Here is a 13,276-nt window from a genome sequence, read left to right on the forward strand (position 1 = left end):
TTAATGGCTCCACAGCTCTTATTATGTTTAGTTTCTTTTTCAGCAAATAATTTGGGTAATGGCTTTAAAATTACGATGGAATATTTGGTTTTTCCTTACCTCTGGATTGATTTTAGTGGTAAATGTTGTGTACCTTGCGAATAAATATTTTTTTCAGCCATTTCTTTAACAGTGAAAGAGTAAGATAATTTTCTGCCCTAAGTATTAGTAAGATGTTTATTAATACTTTAGTTATTTACAGTGTTTAATTTTCTTTTTTCACTATTCAATCTTGTACTGTTTAACAACTGTCATTAAAAGCAAAAATGACAGAATTTTAAAAAGACTCAAAGTATCAAACCAGGTTGTTCTTTGACAACACTTTAGACCTCAGACTACTGAAAATGTTAGAAGAAGGGAGTGCAGTGGCTGACTTGGGTAATTATCATGTGTAGTGTCTACGTAAGAAACATCCAAACCTGTGGAGAAATTTAATGAATTTATTTGAGCCAAACTGATGACAATTGCTGGAAAGCAAAATGTCAACAGATTAAGAAAATGTTCTGGAAAATGACAGTTTCACAGCTTATTTTATACATTTGAATCAAAGGAGGAGACATAAGGAGGGTTATGTGAAATCCATGAGTGGTAGATTAAGAGGGTGGAAGAAAGCAAAGTGGGAAAATTTCTGGGATTGGATAAAAAGTAAAATGGAGAGACACATACTTCTTTTACATTGGTGAGTACAGGGTAGTTAATTAACATTTTACAGCACATAGAAATAGAATTCGGGGAACAAGATAACAATGAGGAGTCCTGTCATCTGGTGCTCTGGTGTGACAGGTTGTGCCCTGAAGGGCCTGGAAAAAGGGATTCTGACATGCCAAGGGTTTATTATTTTAGATGCAAAAAGACAATTATCAGGCTCACTTAGATGCAAAAGACAATTATCAGGTAAAGATTGACCTTTGTCAAAGAAATTACAGGTCAAGGATGTAACTACTGGCCATGACTCACTTTTAGTTTTCATGTTCAGAATTTTTTATGTTCAGGCCAACCTATATGGTTAATTTTGACCTCTGAGTTTGTAGAACCTGCCATGCAGGCCTCCCCTGAGCTTGTCAGGTTTAGTATGTGGCCCCCTTTTCATCCACAGTAGTGTGGATGGCTTGAAATTTTTTATCACCATTAGAAAGCTCCATAACCCAGAGACAGAATAGGAGCAGCAGAAAGAATGGCAACCTTTGTCTACACTTCTGAAAACCAGCTGGGCAGCAGTTCCTGCTGGAATCATGCAAATTTGGGCCCATTGACATTCACTGCTGAGAATTGCAGGATGCTCCATTTGATGCCTCCTCCTGCTGCAGATTTCTGTAGTGGCTCCCAGTGAAGCTTTAGATCCTGACAAGTTATATGAGTTGCCAGTATCAGTTTTACCAAACAGGAATTTTTTTTTAGTGTAATGTCCTCCCTGAATTTATATTAAATTATACATATATTTTAAATAGCAGCAACTGAAGGAGTCAAATTTCCAAAAATTATGAAGACATGGAAAAAAAAATTTTGTTTTATTTCATTCCTTGCTTTCCTACTTTCCTTCATTCCTTTCTCTCTCTCTCTCTCTCTCTCTCTCTCTCTCTCTCTCTCTCTCTCTCTCTCTCTTTCTCTCTCTCTCTCTCATAGCAGATCAAGGGTACATGATAAGAAAGTTGAGGAAAACAGAAAGTCAGAAAATCACATTTATGTATTATTTTTTAAATGTTCTTTACTCCTTAAAAGAATATATTGACTTAAGAATAAAAAATGTACAAATTGAAGGAATTTTATTTACTTACAAAATTATCAAGCTTGCTACACTGAATGTAGAAATATGCTTGATTAATAATAATAACTAATATAACAAATGCATTTATTATATATTTTTAACCCTTACAATGAGATAAGAAAAAGAAAAACAAAAAAATTTCCCCAGGTCTCAGCCTACAACTGACAGAACTAGAATTAAAGCTCAGTTTAATTCTAAAGCCCATGACAGTGAATTTTTGAGGTGACCCCATAGGTCAGTAATTCAGTATGATTATCTTTTTTAAACGGTCAAATTTTATATTCACGCAATAATTCATTAAATTTAACATATTCTAAATTTTGTCAAACATGGAATCCAAGGCTGCTAACCACTAAGAAATCTCACACTTTTGAGAGGTTGCTCTCAAATTTTTGTGCAAATTTTTCTAACATATGTCTTGGTGTCTATCATGTATCCTAAATATGGCTAAAAGACACACTTTCCAACAAAAAGGAGAAAAAAAACCATAATCGTTTAAATGTCACCATGAGGAGCTTTGTATATTCAGTCATTTTCAGAGTTCACCATCACTAACATCTATTGTTTTGTCTGAAATCTATGAATTTACTCAAATGGAGACAAACTTCTCATCCCTTTTCCATATTAAATTGTATCTTGATTAACTGCAAAACATGACCAAACTAGACACATTTCTTATACATGCTACAAGACATGATCACATCAAAAATGAATGCTGGAGGTACTAGTCCAAAATGGCAACACTGAAATTTCCAACACTGAACTTATTCCCAGTGACACACTGAATGTACAACTACATGTGGAGCAACTCTCTGTGAAAGAAATCCAGAAACTAACTAACTCCTACATATTGTGCAAATAAGAAAACACCCACATCAAAATGGGTAGGAAAGACCGATACACACTCTTGACATAAAGCTTGTCTGTAACACAAAGCCATAAAATTAAGAGGGAAATTCAAACTCCCACTTTCTCCTTGAGGAGCAAAGTGTTTGGACCTCACATTTAGATTTTGAACTTTTAAGACTCCCACATGGTTAATGGGCCCCCAAAACACTTAGCTCTGAAAGTCAATGGGGCTTATGTCCACAAAACCCATGAGACTATAGAAAACAAAGAAAAAGTTGTTAATGGGCTCTAGAGGACTCAATGTAGCTATCACCCCAAGGCTCAGCACAGATGGAGCAATCAAAACATATATCTAGATCCAGGAAACTGAATAAGTACCAAAATAAGGTGAATATAACAAGCCTCACACTGAGACATATAATAATTAAATTTTCAAAAGTTAAAGACAAAGAGAAAATCTTAAAAGTAGCAAAAGGCGGAGTGGCGTCATAGGAATGGCAGCAGCGGGGCACATTTTCTGAGTTCTCCTCCAGATCTTATTACAAACGGGACATATAACCCATCAAACAACTCTTTGCTCATCACGCAGAACAGCTAAGAGACTCCTAAGAGACTCGTGGAAGGATTACTTGAAGATGTGCAAATTGGGTGAGCAGAGGAAGAAGGAAAGGAGCTGAGTGGAAACGCGCGGTCTGTGGTGGAATCAGGCCGGCAGCGGCTGCGGCAGCGGCGGTTAACCGCAGCTCTAAAGACACAGGGAGATATAAAACACTCAGAACAGCGGGGAGACTCGTGGAGGAATTACCTGAAGGTGAGCACTGATTGCGAGCAGGGGAGGAGGCAGGACAGCGGCCCGCTGGCGACCGCCGCCGTGGTGCCCAGGACGGAGCGCAGAATCCTGGAAGAGCCCAGGCCGGACAGCGACCTCTGCGCAAATCTCAGGACAGAGCGGAGACTCGTGGAAGGTTTGCTTTGGGGTGCGCTAGTTGGGCAAGTAGGGGAGGAGCGAGGAGGGCAAGAGGAAACGTGCCTCGCTGTCCCCACCCCCCACGGTAGAGCCGCGGCCCTGTAGCGTGCCCACAGCAGCAGCGGCAGGCAGCACCCAGGGCTCTAGAGTCCCACGGAAGCCCAGGGTGCAGCGGAGAGCGCAGGGTCCAGGAGGTGGGCTCTTTCCCTGCGTCCCACAGCTGATCGCTCCCGCCTGGGCAGGCAGCTCATGGGCCCTAGGGCAGACAAAGAACTCAGACACCACACCTGGGCCCCTCACCGCGCTTTTCGAATCCTCGCCCCGCCCTTCTAGAGACTTAAACTGACCCCTGAACTGAAAAGTAGTGTCAGATTACAGAGGGGCGTCTGTGCTCAGGCGCTGGGAAGATTGGCAGCCAGCTCTGACCTTCGGAAGAGGCTGGGAGGAGGGGATTTTCACTGGACGAGGAGAGAGGAGACTCCCACACCCCCAGCCACCGCCATTTTGGGCCTGCGGGAGGAGTGTGACGTGGCTGGCCTGGGAGAGAGAAGACCTCTCCATCCCAAGCCCCCACCCTCTCTGGCTGAACTGGGGCGGGGCAAGAGCAACCGCGGAAGCACTCCCTGAGTTCAGCAATAAGCGGCAGACGCAGCTCCCAGCTTTCAGCAGCTTAGAGATCTCCCGCCTGCCCCCTCCCACACACCCACGAAAGTAGGGCCCTAAGACTCAAGAGTACTGGGCACAGGGCTGGTGGAGCTACTCTCAGCGTGCATTTGTGCAGGAAAGGACAGAAACTGCATGGTCTCTCTGAAAACTCATCCAGACCCCTCAGCACCTCGCATTTAAATCTACACTCCCAAATTCACTATGGGCACCAGGTGACCAGCGCTGCCTGCACAATAGGCAGGGAACTCTTTGGCACAGCGGAGGACAACCTGGAGATTACTTGGTGGGCTTAAGCCAAGACTGGTGCTGCTTTCTGTTTTGCTTTGCTTGGTGTTTTTTTTTTTTTCTGCTTGTTGTGATTTGCGTTGTTCTGCCTTTTTTTCTTTGATATCTTTGCCTATGTTGAGTGGGGATTGTCGGTTGTATTTTACATGTGAATGTGCTTGATTTGTTTTCTTTGTTGTTGTTGTTGTTGTACTTGGTAACTTGATTTGTGCTGAAACTGCCCTAACAGGGCCCAGCTTAAGAGGCACAAGATTCAACATATCCAGAAGCCAACTCTGGACCAAACAAGAGTACTACCAGGTTTGACCAACAAGTCACACACCCAGAGGGAATCCTCTGAAGGCACAAGAGCCCATAGAGGCCAAACCTCATTTAAGTGGCCAACCCTCACCCAGCAGAACATCCTGCGGTGGGCAGAGCCAAGTTTCACAACTAGACAGCCTAGGAGTTAAACCCACCTACTCACAAGCAAAAAGCAATTAAAGTTCTTCTTGAACAGGACAATATACTAAACACACGAACCATCTGTGGAGCACATGCAGGAGAAGAACGAAGTAGTCCAAGTCAAATATAAAGGACACATACTACATAAGATAACCCAGCAAGAACTAAGAGGTCTAGGGGATCTTCCTAATACATCAAAGCAAACACAGAGAGTCGGTCAGAATGGGGAGACAAATAAACATGTCCCAAATAAAAGAACAGAAGAAACCTCGACAACTGGAACCAAATGAAGCAGAGGTAACCAACCTGTCAGAGACAGAGTTCAGAACACTGGTGATAAGAATGTTTAAGGAGCTTAGAGAAGACATAAAGAAGGATATAGAAATCATAAAGAACAACCAGTTAGAACTAAAAAAGGATGTAGAAATCTTAACGAACAACCAGTTAGAACTAAAGAACACAATTACCGAAATTAAGAACTCACTTGAAGGAATGACCAGCAGGTTAGATGAAGCAGAGGATCGAATCAGCGACTTAGAAGACAAGTTAGCAGAGATCACTCAAACTGAACAACAGAAAGAAAAAAGAATAAAAAACAATGAAGAATGGTTAAGAGTCCTCTGGGATAACATCAAGTGCAACAACATGCGCACCATAAAAATACCAGAAGGCGAAGAGAGGAAGCAAGGGATTGAGAACATATTTGAGGTAATAATGTCCGAAAACTTCCCTAACCTGATGAAGGAAACCAACATACAAGCCCAGGAAGTGCAGAGAGTTCCAACCAGGATAAACCCAAACAGGCCCACACCAAGACACATTATAGTTAAAATGGCAAAGCTTAAAGACAAAGAGAGAATCTTAAAAGCAGCAAGAGAAAGGCAGAAGGTTACGTACAAGGGAACTCCCATAAGGCTATCAAATGACTTTTCTACAGATACATTGAAGGCCAGGAGGGAGTGGCAGGGGATACTCAAAGTGATGGAACACAAAGGCCTACAACCTAGATTGCTTTATCCAGCAAGGCTATCATTTAAAGTTGATGGAGAGATAAAGAGCTTCCCAGAAAAGAACAAACTGAAAGAATTTATTACAACCAAGCCAGCATTGCAAGAAATACTAAAAGGACTTCTTTAAATAGAAGAAAGATGAAAACAATTTACTACAAATTTAAAGACGGCAATAACTATGTACCTATCAATAATCACTTTAAATGTAAACGGATTAAACGCTCCAATCAAGAGACACAGGGTGGCTGAGTGGATAAGGAAGCAAGACCCTTGTATATGCTGTATACAAGAGACTCATCTCAGATCAAAAGACACATACAGGCTGAAAGTGAAAAATTGGAGTAAGATATTTCATGCATATGGAAGTGAGAAAAAAGCTGGAGTTGCAATACTTATATCTGACAAAATAGACTTTAAAATGAAGAACGTATTAAAAGACAAAGATGGGCACTATATAATAATAAAGGGATCAATCTGACAAGAGGACATAACCCTAATAAACATCTATGCACCTAACATAGGCACACCTAAATATATAAAACAGGTACTGATGGACATAAAGACAGAGATCAACAGCAACACTATCATAGTAGCAGACTTCAACACACCTCTGACAACAAGGGACAGGTCCTCCAGACAGAAAATCAATATGGAAACAAGAGCCTTAAATGATACTTTGGACCACTTGGATTTAATTGATATTTTCAGAGCATTTCACCCCAATGCTGCAGAATACACATTCTTCTCAAGTGCACATGGAACATTTTCCAAGATAGATCATATGTTAGGCCACAAAACAAGCCTTGATAAATTTAAGAAAATTAAAATCATACCAATTGTCTTCTCTGACCACAGTGCTATGAAATTAGAAATGAACTACAGGGAAAAAAAAAACCCAAGAAGACACACCAATTCATGGAAGCTGAATAACATGTTACTAAATAAAAAATGTGTCAAGCAGCAGATCAAAGAAGAAATCAAAAGATATCTCGAGACAAATGAGAATGAGAACACGACGACCCAAAATCTATGGGATGCTGCGAAAGCAGTCCTAAGAGGGAAGTTTATAGCACTGCAGGCCTACCTAAAGAAATAAGAAACATCACTAATTGACAGTTTATCTTCACACTTAAGGGATCTGGAAAAAGAACAGCAAAATAAGCCCAAAGGGAGCACAAGGAAGGAGATAATAAGGATCAGAGCAGAAGTAAAGGAAATAGAAACCAGGAAAACAATACAAAAGATCAATGAATCCAAGAGCTGGTTCTTAGAGAAGATAAACAAAATTGACAAACCTTTAGCCAGACTCATTAAAAAAAGGAGAGAGAGGACCCAAATTAATAAAATCAGAAATGAAAGAGGAGAAGTGACAACAGACACCACAGAAATACAAAAAATTTTAAGAAATTACTATGAGCAACTATATGCCAACAAATTTGACAATCTGGAAGAAATGGACAATTTCGAAGAGGTGCACAACCTTCCAAGGGTAACTCAAGAAGAAACAGAAAGCCTGAACAGTCTGATTACCACCAGGGAAATTGGATCAGTAATCAATAATCTCCCAACAAATAAAAGCCCTGGACCAGATGGCTTTACAGGTGAATTTTTCAAAACATTCAAAAAAGAATTATCACCTATTCTCCTCAAGCTCTTCCAAAAAATCCAGAAGGAAGGGAGACTCCCAAACACCCTTTACGAAGCCACTATCACCCTGATCCCAAAAGCAGACAAAGACACCACAAAAAAAGAAAACTACAGGCCGATATCTCTAATGAACATAGATGCAAAAATTCTCAACAAAATATTAGCGAACAGAATTCAGCAATACATTAAAAAGATCATACACCATGATCAAGTGGGATTCATCCTTGGTATGCAGGGGTGGTTCAACATCCGCAAATCAATTAATGTGGTACACCACATTAACAAAATGAAAAATAAAAATCACATGATCATATCAATAGATGCAGAAAAAGCATTTGATAAAATACAGCAAACTTTTATGATAAAAACCCTTAAGAAAGTGGGAATAGAGGAATCATATCTTAACATAATAAAGGCCATATACGACAAACCCACATCTAACATCATACTCAATGGGGAAAAGCTAAAACCATTCCCCCTAAGATCAGGAACAAGACAAGGTTGCCCACTTTCTCCACTTCTATTCAACATAGTGCTGGAAGATCTAGCCACAGCAATCAGACAAGAGAAAGAAATAAAAGGCATCCAAATTGGTAAGGAGGAAGTAAAATTATCACTATATGCAGATGATATGATACTATATATAGAGAACCCTAAAGACTCCACCAAGAAACTATTAGAACTGATAGATGAATTTAGTAAAGTAGCAGGATATAAAATTAATATACGGAAATCAGTTGCATTTGTATATATCAATGATAAAATATCAGAAGGAGAAATTAAAAAAACAGTTCCATTTACAATTGCTCCAAAGACTATAAAATATCTGGGAATAAATCTAACCAAAGATGTAAAAGATCTGTACTCAGAAAATTATACGACACTGAAGAAAGAAATGAAGGAAGACATAAATAGATGGAAACACATTCCATGTTCATGGATAGGAAGAATGAATATAGTTAAAATGTCCATACTGCCTAAGGCAATATACATATTCAATGCAATTCCTATCAAACCAACAACGACGTTTTTCACAGAAATAGAACATATAATCCTGAAATTTATATGGGACCATAAAAGACACCGGATAGCCTCAGCAATCTTGAGAAATAAGAACAAAGTGGGAGGTATAACGATACCTGATTTCAAACTATACTACAAGGCTACAGTAATCAAAACAGCATGGTACTGGCATAAAAATAGACACATAGATCAATGGAACAGAATAGACAGTCCAGAAGTAAATCCATGCCTATATGCCCATCTAATCTACGACAATGGAAGCAAGAATGTACGATGGGGTAAAGACAGTCTGTTCAATAAGTGCTGTTGGGAAACCTGGACAGACACATGCAAGAAAATGAAGCTGGACCACCTCCTCACACCATATACAAAAATAAATTCAAAATGGCTTAAAGACTTAAATGTAAGATCTGAAACCATGAAATATCTTGAAGAAAATATAGGAAGAAACTTCATGGACATTACCCGGAGTAAGATTTTCACTGATATATCCCCTCGCGCGAGGGAAGTAAGAGAAAAATTAAACATGTGGGATTACATCAAACTAAAAAGTTTTTTCACAGCAAAGGAAACCATCAATAAAACAAAAAGCGATACTACTGAATGGGAAAAGATATTTGCCAATGATATATCTGATAAGGGATTAATATCACAAATCTATAAAAAACTTACTCAACTCTACTCCAAAAAAACAAACAACCCAATTAAAAAAATGGGCAGAGGACTTGAGGAGACATTTTTCTAAAAAGCACATACAGAAAGCAAGAAGACATATGAAGAAATGCTCAACCTCACTAACCATCAGAGAAATGCAAACAAAAACCACAATGAGATACAACCTCACCCCAGTCAAAATGGCTATCATCAATAAATCAACAAAGAACAAATGCTGGCGGGGATGTGGAGAAAAGGGAACGCTAGTGCACTGTTGTTGGGATTGCAGATTAGTGCAGCCACTATGGAAAACAGTATGGAGGTATCTCAGGAATCTGAAGATAGAACTACCCTATGATCCAGTAATTCCACTCCTAGGCATCTACCCGGAGAAATCCAAAATTCCAATTCAAAAATCTGTATGCACTCCTATGTTTATTGCAGCACTTTACACAATAGCCAAGATATGGAAACAACCGAAATGCCCATCGGTCAATGACTGGATTAAGAAGCTGTGGTACATTTATACAATGGAGTATTATGCAGCCATAAAGAAAAAAGAAATCTTACCATTTGCAACAACATGGATGGATCTAGAGAACATTATGTTAAGTGAAATAAGTCAGAAAGAGAAAGACAAGTACCATATGATCTCACATATATGCGGAATCTAAAGAAATGAATATGTGTATGAACTAATCAGAAACAGTTTTGGGGACACAAAAAACCGAGAGTTGTTAGATGGGCGGGGGGGAGGGGGTTGGGGATGGGGGGAAGGGTGAAGGGATTGGGGGGCGGCTGGTGACCAAAGGATGGCCTCAGGGTTTTCTGAGAATTACTTTGGGGAACTTATTCAATAGTGTTTGGGGATTTTGTTGGGTATCCGATGGACATGTGTCCTGTTTGGGAGACCACCTCAGGGATGCTGTGGATGCCTGGTCATGGCTTTGTACACCAGAGGCTGGACATTAATGAATGCCAACTATAATTTTATGTGTATAATGTGATGGCTCGGTGTGAGGTCGGGGGTTCACGGTGTGAGGGATGTAAGAATAAAATAAAATAAAATAAAATAAAACTAAAAAAAAAAAGTAGCAAAAGGCAAGTAACTTGTTATGTACAAGGGAACCCCCATAAGAATATTATCAGATATTTTTCAGAAGATACTTTGCAGGCCAGAAGAGAGTGGCATGATACAGTCAAAGTGTTGAAAAACAAAACTGCCAACCAAGAATACTCTACCTGGCAAAGGTGTCCTACAGAGTCGAAAGAGAAATAAAGTTTTCCAGACAAGCAAAAGATGAAAGACTATATCACCACTATACAAGCCTTACAAGAAATGTTAAAGGGACTTCTTTAAGGTGAAACTAAGGTCACTAATTAGTAACAAAAAAAAGCATATCAAAGTATAAAACTCACTGGTAAAGTTAAATATAAAGTTAAATTCAGAATACCAGAATGTAATGATTGTAAGTAAATCACTTATAACTCTGAAGGTTAAAAAGACTAAATTATTATAAATTGCTATAGCTACAATAATTTGTTAATTGATAGACAATGTAAAAAGGTGTAAATTGTGATATCAAAAACATGAAATATAGGCAGGTAGTATATAAATGTAGATCTTTTGTATACATTCCAAGTTAAATATTATCAGCTTAAAATTGACTGTTATAAGATATTTTATGTGAGTGCCATGGTAAACACAAAGTAATAATGTATAGTAGATACACAAAAGATAAAGATAAAGGAATCAAAGCATACTGCTACAGAAAATTATCAAACCACAAAGGAACAGAACAAGAGAGGAAGAAAGGAAGGAAGGTATTACAAAGCAGCCAGAAAAGAATTAACAAAATGGCAATAGGAAGCCCACACTTATCAACAATTTCTTCAAATGTACATGAACTAAATTCTCCAATCAAAAGATATAGAGTGGCTGAATGGACAGGGGGAATAAAAAGCAAAACCAAATATATGCTGCCAAAAGAAAACTCACTTAAGTTTAGGAACACACACAGACCAGAAAACAGGAAAAGATACTCCATGCAAATGGAAGCCAACAGAAAACAGGAGTAGTTATCCTCATATTGGACAAAGTAGGCTTTGTCTGATATAAGCCAAAGACTGTAATGAGAGACAAAGAAGGCTGTTATATAATGATAAAGCCATCAATTGAACAAAAGGATATAAGATTTGCATATATTCATATAATCAATATTGGAGAGCCTAAATATAAATATTACCAGATCCTTACGATAAAACAGGCAGCAATACAACAATAGTAGGGGACTTCAATATCCTACTTTCAACAATGGATAGATTATCCTGACAGAAAATCAATAATGAAAAATTGGCCTGAAACAACACATTAGATTAAATTGACTCAATGGATATTACAGAACAGTCCATCAAACAGCAGAATACACATTCTTCTCATGCACACATAGAACATTCTCCAAAATAGATAATATGTTAGGACACAAAACAAGTACTAATAAATTTAAGAAGAATGAAATCATATCAAGCATCAATTCTGACCACAATGGTATGAAACAAGAAATCAATTATAAGAAGAAAACTGGAAATTTTACAAATATGTGGAGGTTCAATAACATATCACTGAACAACCAGTTGTTCAAAGAAGAAATTAAATGAGAAAAAAAAAATCTTGAGATAAATGAAAATGGAAACACAACATACCAAAACTTATGGGATGCCACAAAAGCAGTTCTAAGAAGGACCTTTATAGCAATAAAGGCCTACATTAAGAAACAAGAAAGAGCTCAAATAAACAACTTAATATTACAACTCAAGAAACTAAGCAAAAGAAGAAAAACACTAAGTGCAAAGTTATCAGAAGGAAGGAAAAGGATCAGAGTGGATAAAATGAAAGAGACTAACAAGACAATAGAAGGGATCAATGAAAGAATACGAGGTTTTTTGAAAAAATAAAGTTGACAAACCTTTAGCTGGACTCACCATGAAATAAAGAGATGGGACTCTAATAAAATTAGAAATGAAAGAGGATATCTTGCAAATTATACCACACAAATACAAAGGATCATAAGAGACTACTATGAAAATTTTACACCAGCAAATTGGGTTACCTATAAGAAATTGATAGATTCCTAGAAACACAAAATATCCAGAGTGAATCATGAAGAAATAAAAAATTTAAACAGACGAAGTACTAGTAAGGACATTAAATTAGTAATCAAAAACCTCCCAACAAATAAAAGTCCAGGACCAGATGGCTTCACTGGTGAATATTACAAAGCACTTGAAGAAAAATTAATGCCAATCCATCCCAAATTTTCAAAAAACAGAAGAGGGGAAAATTGTTCTAAACCAATTTTACAAAACCAGAATTATCCTGATACCCAAAACCTGACAAGGACACTTCAAGAAAAGAAAATTACAGATTAATATCCATGATGAACATAAATGCAAAAATTCTCAACAAAATGTTAGCAAACCAAAGTCAACAATACATTAAAAGTATCATACAAAATGATCAAATGGGATTTTATTCCAGGGATGCAAAGATGTTTCAACACCCACAAATCAGTCAATGTGATACACTACATTAATAAAATGAAGGATAAAAATCATACAATCATCTCAATATATGCAGAAAAAGTATTTGACATAATTCAACAACTTTTTCTGATAAAAAATCTGAACAAACTGAATATAGAAGACTGTTCCTCACCATCATGAAGACTATATATGACAAACCCACAGGTAACATCATACTCAAGAGTAAAAGCTGAAAATTTTTCCTCTAAGATTAGGAACAAGACAAAGATACCCACTCTTACCAGTTTTATTTAACATACTACTGGAAGACCAGGCCTGAGCTAGAAAAAGAAATAGAGGCATCCAAATTGGAAGGAAATAAGTAAAATTAACTCTATTTGCAAA

The sequence above is a fragment of the Rhinolophus hipposideros genome (genome assembly GCF_964194185.1).
Source record: "Rhinolophus hipposideros genome assembly, chromosome: X".
Lineage (NCBI taxonomy): Eukaryota > Metazoa > Chordata > Mammalia > Chiroptera > Rhinolophidae > Rhinolophus > Rhinolophus hipposideros.